The sequence below is a fragment of the Copadichromis virginalis genome, linkage group LG11 (assembly GCF_057382275.1).
Source record: "Copadichromis virginalis isolate Kocher_CV1m ecotype Utaka linkage group LG11, C_Virginalis_male_GT1.1, whole genome shotgun sequence".
Lineage (NCBI taxonomy): Eukaryota > Metazoa > Chordata > Actinopteri > Cichliformes > Cichlidae > Copadichromis > Copadichromis virginalis.
In genome coordinates, this window is record NC_140628.1 from 37,788,743 (window position 1) to 37,797,072 (window position 8,330).

At 40.5% G+C, this 8,330-nt stretch overlaps 1 pseudogene across 1 annotated transcript; it reads left to right on the forward strand.

Annotated features, from left to right (window-relative positions):
• Positions 1–722: 722 nt before the first annotated feature.
• Positions 723–7,874, forward strand: LOC146699401 (transmembrane protein 176A-like; annotated as a pseudogene). Its single transcript, XR_014922817.1, has 7 exons — positions 723–863; positions 3,578–3,775; positions 5,140–5,256; positions 5,803–5,859; positions 6,112–6,318; positions 7,225–7,347; positions 7,544–7,874. The product of XR_014922817.1 is annotated as a transmembrane protein 176A-like (transcript).
• Positions 7,875–8,330: the final 456 nt, after the last annotated feature.

Here is an 8,330-nt window from a genome sequence, read left to right on the forward strand (position 1 = left end):
AATAACGCCATAGCTCTCGAGGCCTGGAGTTCCCCCACCTCTGACTTAACACAGTAACCCCAAGTCAATCACACTTCCAGTGAAAGCAAACTGTCCACTTAGGAAACAACCGAAATCCAAAATTCATTTACCTGGATTTCTACAACAATTTGCTGATTCACTTAATGCCTAAATAAATAGATCAAAATCAGTGCGTTGATTATTATAATCTGGTTATTAGTCCTAAATTAGTTTAGTTAAATTAGTCCACCAACGTTTTTCACTGTATTGTTCCGTTTTGCTAGTGAGGGTAATTCTTCCACATTTGATTTTTTTCAATTTGTGTGTAATTGGATGTTGAGCAAAGGGTTAATTTTTATATTGTCCTTATGGGCGGAGGAACAACTGGAAAATCTCATCCAGCAATAGCTGCGCAACAAACACACAACCAGATATTAATTTGGCTTTTGGTTGCTTTTCTTCTCCTCTGACAAGTAAGTTTGTTTGTTTTATTGATTTTGTATTGTAATTCAGGTTAATGTGACGTAATCATTGGTAAACAGGGGCTGTAGATCAAAGCGGGCCTGTAGGACTAACTTGGAAAGCTGCAATGCCCTTCGTGGTGCCAGTCACGGGTGGAGCTGTATTACTGTAATTGTTAAATTACGTCGTATTACTGTCGAGAACAAAGACTTTGATCAAAGACTTTTTTACATACATGTTTGTTTTTGTGGTCGTGGCTCGATTTCCCGGAACAGTCGGCGCAGTTTCGCTCCCTGCTGCTGGTAGTGGCGCAGTCACTTAATTTTTTTGGACTTTCACTCACAGGAGTAAAGTCGAGTTTCGTCCGCTTTGCAGCACATGTACGTCGAGTTTTTTCTCTGGTAGGTTACAGCACTTTCCTAATATGCGGAGGAGCCCAAAACAAGTTTAGAGGATTGCAAAAATGTCAACAAAGCTAATGAAAAGAGAATTACGTTCTGAATTTTTCATACACCAGCTTTACTCTGTTACTTCGTTTATATTCGTTTCATGATTTCTCAGTTTCGGTTTCAGAAAAACTATCCAAAGCCACTTTATTGGGTCCAGCCAGGCTTTTGTTTACACTAAATTCTGACCTGCGTCCAAAATTTGCAACGAAGCTTCGACATGTTGAGCGTTCAGAGCGTTCTCTGCATACGTTGGTCGCGGTGAGTGATTATGGGAGTTAGTCTTGCTTCGTTTATTGTCAAAGCAGTCTGGCCATTTTCCTCTGACCTCTATAATCAACAAGGCATTTTCTGCAGGTCACTGAATTCTTTATTATGGACATTTTTCTGTAAACCTTAGAGATAGTTCTCTCATCATCAGTTTCTGTAATATTCAGACCAGCCCATCTGTCACCAAAGACCACGCCCCATTCAGAGTCATTTAAATCACCTTTCTTCACTTTATCTTTTCAATGACACTGTGGTCAGCAGCACAGGAGCACCACAGGGAACTGTGCTGTCCCCTCTTCTCTTCACCCTGTACACCTCTGACTTCTGCTACAACTCTGAATTATGCCACATTCAGAAGTTTGCAGATGACACGGCCATCATGGGGTGTATCTGGGATGATCAGGAAGAGGAGTACAGAAGTCTGGTGAGGAACTTTGTCGCATGGAGTCACACAAACCACCTGCAACTCAACACCTCAAAGACTAAGGAACTGGTTGTGGACTTCGGGAGGTCCAGAGAAGGTCCACTGCCGGTTCAGATAGAGGGGGAGGAGGTGGAGGTGGTCAACAAGTACAAGTACCTCGGGCTGTGGGTGGACAATAAACTGGACTGGTCATGCAACACAGAGCACCTGTATAAAAAAGCCCAAAGCCGACTGTACTTCCTCAGGAGGCTGAGGTCTTTTAACATCTGCAGGAAGCTCCTGAGGATGTTTTACCAGTCGGTGGTTGCTGGAGTACTTTTCTATGCTGTGGTGTGCTGGGGGAGCAGCACAGCAAAGAAGGACTCATCCAGGCTGGAGAAACTGATCAGGAAGGCTAGCTCTGTGGTCGGCATGAAGCTGGACACTCTGGTGACAGTGGCAGAGAAAAGGACATTAAAGAAACTGCTGGACATTATGGACAATGCTGGGCATCCTCTGCACACGGCCATAAACAACCAGAAGAGTCTGTTCAGTGACAGGTTGCTTCTCCCAAAGACAAGAACTAACAGACTTAAAAACTCCTTTGTCCCACATGCCATCAGACTGTTTAACTCCTCTCTGGAGGGGAGAGGGAGGAGAAAGGAGGACAAAGGAGGGGGGAACAACTAAGCTGTAGTGCCTCTTCACCTCACTGTACAATACCTTGTGCAATACTTTTTGTAAATAGTCAACAGTGCAATAGACTCAATACTTGAAATGTGTAATTCACTTGTATTTTTATTTTTTATTCCTATTTATTCTATTTATGTCATGGTCCTGGGTCGTTGACCAAGCGTTTTGTGTTTTGTGATTATTTTCCTCTGTTCTAGTTATTCTGTGTCCTCCCCCCTTGTGTCCGGTTCGGGTTCTAGATTTCCTGTTTTGTTCTGAAAGTCTGTGTCTGTTGTCATTGTGTTCAGCTTGTCCTCTGCTCCTCATGTGTATTAGGTTCAGCTGTTCTTCCCTCCTGTGTGTGATTACCTGATTACCTTGCGTGTGTATATTTAGTGGGTGTCGGTCTATGTTCATTGTCGGCTCGTCTGCGTTCATCCATGTATCACTGCATTCATCCGTCTACCTCTGCGTTCTATGGTGTTCCTGTCTCTGCGTCTCTCTGCCCCGCACCCCTTTTGTATGGTCTCAGGTTTGTCACTTAGTTTCTCCCAGTTTAGGTTTCCGTTTGTAAAGTACTCATACCTCGTTGCCTGTTTTTGTCACCACCACCTTTGTAAATAAAACATCACTCGTATCATCAGTTTGCTGCATCTTGGGTCCTCCTTTTCCTCCACACCACACGGCTCCCTCCGCCAGCCGTGACAATTTATCCCCTTTGTATATTTTATTTATATTGATCTATCTATCTATCTATCGATCTATCGATCGATCGATCGTTGCTGTGCTTTTCTTCTGGAAGTCGAATTTCCCAGAGGAACCCACCCGAGGGATTAATAAAGTTCTATCTTATCTTATGTCCACATGCTTAAATACTTTAAAGTGCTTTCATTAGATATTTCCACTAACAAGTAGTTTAATGGTTAATAAAGTGACTGTGAGTGTTTATCTTCATTACTGTTATTCAGTTAATCATCATCTTTATCTAATATTGAAATGTATAGCATCTTGTTATAACTGCAAACACAACTGCATCACTTAATGTAGTTATTTATTTATATACAAGTTTTTTTTTTTAAATTTGATTATAATTAACAGACAGTGTAAGTCACTGTTAATGGAGCTCGACATCATTATAAGGTGAGTTATAAGAGTTAATATAAGATAATAGGTATCGAGTGATTTGGATTTTTAATTTTGTTAGTTGCAGAAGTTAAATGAATGTTTTGTTTCAATACTTCGATGAGTTCAGGCATTTCTCCACAGCTGGGGCCTTAATGTGATTCAGACTATGTTCATTTTTATGTACTCTTCTCTCTTTCAGTCTCCAGGATCTACAGGCAGGATGTCTGTCACTGTGTCTAAGGCTGATGGGGTCACTGTGTTCACCTTGACCTCTGACCCTGATAGCTCTTGGCCTCCTCTGTGCCAGATCCTCAAGAACCTTTGCTACAGTCCAGTGTGCTGCACCGTGTCTCAGCGCCTGAGGAGCCTCAACAGAACCTCTCAGACAGTGCTGGGGGTGAGCTACAACCTTTAAGGATTCAAATACCTCGCTTCTGTCAGTCTGCCCCAGGCCAGCTGTGGCTACACCTGTAGTTTGCCTCCACCAGTGTGTGAATTAATAGTGGAATTGTAAAGCGCTTTGACGGTCTCGAAAACTTGTTGTTCCTAGAGTATTTAAAAGTAGAATGGGAGGCAGAGCCTTCAGTCTTCAGGCCCCTTTTCTGTGGAACCAGCTTCCAGTTTGAGACAGACACTATTACTACTTTTAAGATTAGGCTTCAAACTTTCCTTTTTGCTAAAGCATTTTCTCACCTTTCTCACTCACTATGTGTTAATAGACCTCTCTGCATCAAATCATACCTGTTATTGATCTCTTTCTCTCTTCCACAGCATGTCTTTATCCTATCTTCCTTTTCTCACCCCAACCAATCACAGCAGATGGTCCCGCCCCTCCCTGAGCCTGGTTCTGCCGGAGGTTTCTTCCTGTTAAAAGGGAGTTTTTCCTTCCCACTGTCGTCAAAGTGCTTGCTCATAGGGGGTCATATGATTGTTGGGCTTTTCTCTGTGTCTATTATTGTACGATCTACTGTACATTATAAAGCGCCTTGAGGCGACTGTTGTTGTGATTTGGCGCTATATAAGTCGAATTGAATATATATAGTTATATATAGCTTTTATAACACAGAATATAGTTTGTACTCCCCTTTACGCGTGTGTGTGCGCGCGCGCGCGTGTGTGTGTGTCGAGTAATTCAAATCATTTTAAACATTCAGGAGATAAAACACTGTGTCAGAAAGCCTTCCAAGAAGACAGAGTAAAGGTAAATTTTATGTGTCAGGGATGCCACTGGCTTTGTATCAGTGTCATGTTTCCTTACCCCACGTGAGTCTAACTCTCACGTGAGTCTAACTCTCTCACTGACAAATTTATTGGACTTAAAAGTGAAGAAAAGTAAAAAGTTATCCACTGTGGTTTAAAACAGGGCAGCACAATGGTTAGCGATGTCCTCTTCGGCTTCCTCCCACAGTCCAAAGGCATGCGGTTAGTGGGGTTAGGTTAGGTCAGGTTAATTGGTAACTCTAAAATCGCTCTAAGGTGTGTATGTGGTTGTGAATGTTTGTCTGTCTCGATGTGTTTGCCCTGTGACAGACTGGCGATCTGTCTAGGGAGTACCCTACATCTCGCCCTCAGACAGCTGGGATAGGCTCCAGGCCCCCACAACCCTGAATAAGCAGAAGAGAATGGATGGATAGTTTAAGAGTTTTCTTATCACACTACAGAAAAAGCCTGAGTGAAAGTGCTCCAGTATACAGCATATCCTATGACTGGTGTTAAACATCTACATCACCAGTTGTTAATTCTGTGCTTCTTCTTTGTCAGACTCTGCAGATTATGATTGGGCTTCTCAGTGTTGGACTCGGAACAATCCTTGTAAGCCGATATGTTGGATTATGGACCATACGTGAAACCGGCTACCCTTTTTGGATGGGAGGGTTGGTAAGCAAGCGAAGCAGCTTTTTCCTCAACTAAAATCCTCTGAGTCGGAAAAGAAAGGGACAACATTCCTCTTCCAAAAGTCCATCGGCTGCTCTCTACAGTTCCCAAATGTTTTGGGCTGTTGTTAAAAGAGGGGAGCTACACAGTAGTCAACATCAGATAAAAAAAATTCTCCTTTTCTTTTTTGTAATTGCAAATTTTCTCAGTTTTACTGTAAAATAAATAAATACATAAGGGCATATGAAGTTTACCAATCATCGCATTCTATTTTCATTTACATTTTAAACCCATTTCAACTCTTCAGAATTGAGCCTGTAGTTCAGAGTATGTAGAGTATCAGAGTTGGCGCTTAAGACAAAGCTGGAGAATCTTATGAAATCAAATGTGTTTTATCAATTGAAATCTTAATCCCTTACTTCTGTGGTTTTATTGATAAGCTGCTGTTTCTTATTGTCACCTTAAACACATGATGTGTCTCCTCATTCAGTTAAATTACACATGGGAAGGAATTAAACTTTAATGTCTTTGTTTTTTTGTCTTGTGTAGTTCATCATGTTTGGAATCGTCAGCATTTTGTCTGACAAGTATCCAAGTCCATGTCTGGTGAGTAGTCCAGATATATCCTAGAAGGACGACTTGAATTTTGTTGTCTAAGTTGAAGATATAAAAGTAGACGTATAATATTTCAATATACACACTTGTGCCAGGTCTCATGTATGCACATCTATGTAGATGTAAGATTAATGCCAACCATTGCAAGCTTTCCTGCATTGATTGACTGTAAAACTGTTAACCAACCAGCCTTCTAATGTTGAAAATTTGATTTTACATTAACTGACCCATCTTGTATTTCAGGTTATCGTCAATGTGATTCTGAATCTGACTGCCGTTGCTTTTGCCATTGCAGCCATTGTGCTGTATAGCATCAGTGTATCTAATCTATATTTGTGGAACATTTGTGGGGAGCCCGACTACTGGTATGGCCGTCATACAACACCAAGTCCGTCTCCTGAACAGATGATACTACAGGAGAGATGCTTGGAGGCCAAAGCTTTAATTAAGGTAAGCGTTAGTTCAGCAGTTTACATACAAGTTAAATTACCTAACTGACAAGTGGAAAATAATTGTTTAAAGTCGAATAATTATTAAATTGTTTTGTAGATATCATCACAGGTTTTTGCTTCTGAAATCTATGGATTTGCAGCTGGTGATCAGATAATAGTATACAGTGGTCCCTCGCTAAAACGCGGTTCACCTTTCGTGGTCTCACTTTTCCGCAGATTTTTTTTGTGCAATTTTGCATGCTCTTCAGAAAAAAAATTTGACTCCTGTACAGAACGTCAAATTTACATAAATCTTTGATCGCTAGCAGTGTAACTCTGAAGTGCTGTACTATATGTTTGTAAGTTTTCTCTCCAACTGACACAACAATGTCAATGAAGCGTTTGGCACCATCAAAGGAACCTGCGCTAGCACCCAAAAGGCAGAGGAAGATGCTAACCATTGCACAAAAACTTGGACTTCTGGACATGCTAAAGGAAGGTAGATGTTAACGTAGTTAATTACCACTATTGTGGTACCACTACCATAGAATTTACAGAAACAGTCAGATAAGTCAAACTTTACTCAACTTCTTCTTGCTTCCTTTATTTCTACACCATTGATTCATTGATGTTGGATTTTCTGGCAGCTTCTCTATTCTCATGTTCTGGACCTGAAAACAGTGTTTGATCTTTGGTTTCATTCTATAATGCTGAAATTATTTTTCTACAAAGGTTTGAACTTTGAGAGCATTTTCAGAACGTTACTCCCATGATAAATGAGGGACCACTGTATATAGGTTTTTGATCTTGCGATCACAGTCACGTCTGTACAGAAGTCTCCGCCCACTCTCCGGTCAAAGGGTCTGAGCCTCTGATCCTTTTATTACTGCAATAAAATTGAGCACTGTTGTTTGTATCCCAACAGATGCTCTACAGAAGCATCATTGCTGTGCTAATTGTGCTGTCAGTCCTGGAGCTCTGCGTCACCATCAGCTCAGTCGTCTTGGGGATCAAGAGTCTGAAGAGCAAAGAAAAGGGACAAACCAAGGTAACAGACTAGCGTCGCTTCAAGGTGAAACTGTTACTTAAGCAGAAAATGTTGGCCGAATATGTTTAGGGTTTTTTCTTTTGTTTTTGTTTTGTGTGAGTTCTTATGTGGAAGTTTATGAATATTTGGTGACTTGCTCAAAAGCCAAACCGATTTATTCAGCGTCATTTTACTTTACCAATCTTTTCTTTTTTAGAGCACTGATGACCCAGAGCTCTACACACCACTTCTAGAGGACCACTAAGCCTACAGTCTGAATGTAATTGTGCTGTGAGGAATTGTAACCATGTGCCTTCATAGCTTTCACCCTGTACTGCAACATTATCATGCACTTCTCTTGCACTTTTATATACTGCAAATTGAATGTATTTCTAAATCTCTACTTTTTCTCTTCAGTGTGCCTTCCTCCAGATAGTATGCCACATGCTTTGTATGCTTTGTTGTTGCTTTTCTTTCTTTCTTTCTTTTTCTTTTTGACAATATTGGGCCATGATACATAAAAATAAAGAAATCTGTTGCACATTTCATCAGCATTTGAGGTCCTTTAAAAAATGTTTTCAAAGGTAATTGAGAAGTAAAAATTGTGTGGTAAAATCTGTGGAAAAAGTGTGGGGCTAATTCACTGCAGAACACTTTGTAATGTGCAGCTGTCGAGAACTCTAATCAATAATCAATGGCTGATTGGGATCTTTGATTATCTGCTGTTGTCACTGAATAGAATAGGATAGAATAGAATAGCCATTTATTATCATTTTCCCTGTACAATGACCAACCTTGCCGGAATAAAATATAAACAGTAGACAGCAGGAATAAATGACAAACAGGACAAGTTTATACAATCAAGACGGAAATATAGAAAACAAGAGAAATTTATACAAAACAAACAAATGGTGTTTATTTGCAAATGGACTGATTCTTATATAGTGCTTCTCTACTCTCCTGAAGCACTCAAAGCACTTAAGACAACATACTACATTAATTTT